Below are 264 nucleotides of genomic sequence, written 5' to 3'. Positions count from 1 at the left end.
CAGAACCACGGAGTCCTCCACCTCTACCCCACAGGACCACGGACAGTCCTCCACCTCCACCCCACAGGACCACGGACAGTCCTCCACCTCCACCCACAGAACCACGGACAGTCCTCCACCTCCACCCCACAGGACCACAGACAGAGCCCCACCTCCACCCCACAGAACCACGGACAGTCCTCCACCTCCACCCCACAGGACCACAGACAGTCCTCCACCTCCACCCCACAGAACCACAGACAGAGCCCCACCTCCACCCCACAG

Source organism: Dipodomys ordii, unplaced genomic scaffold (assembly GCF_000151885.1).
Source record: "Dipodomys ordii isolate 6190 unplaced genomic scaffold, Dord_2.0 Scaffold671, whole genome shotgun sequence".
Classification (NCBI taxonomy): Eukaryota; Metazoa; Chordata; class Mammalia; order Rodentia; family Heteromyidae; genus Dipodomys; species Dipodomys ordii.
This window is presented reverse-complemented; position numbering follows the sequence as displayed.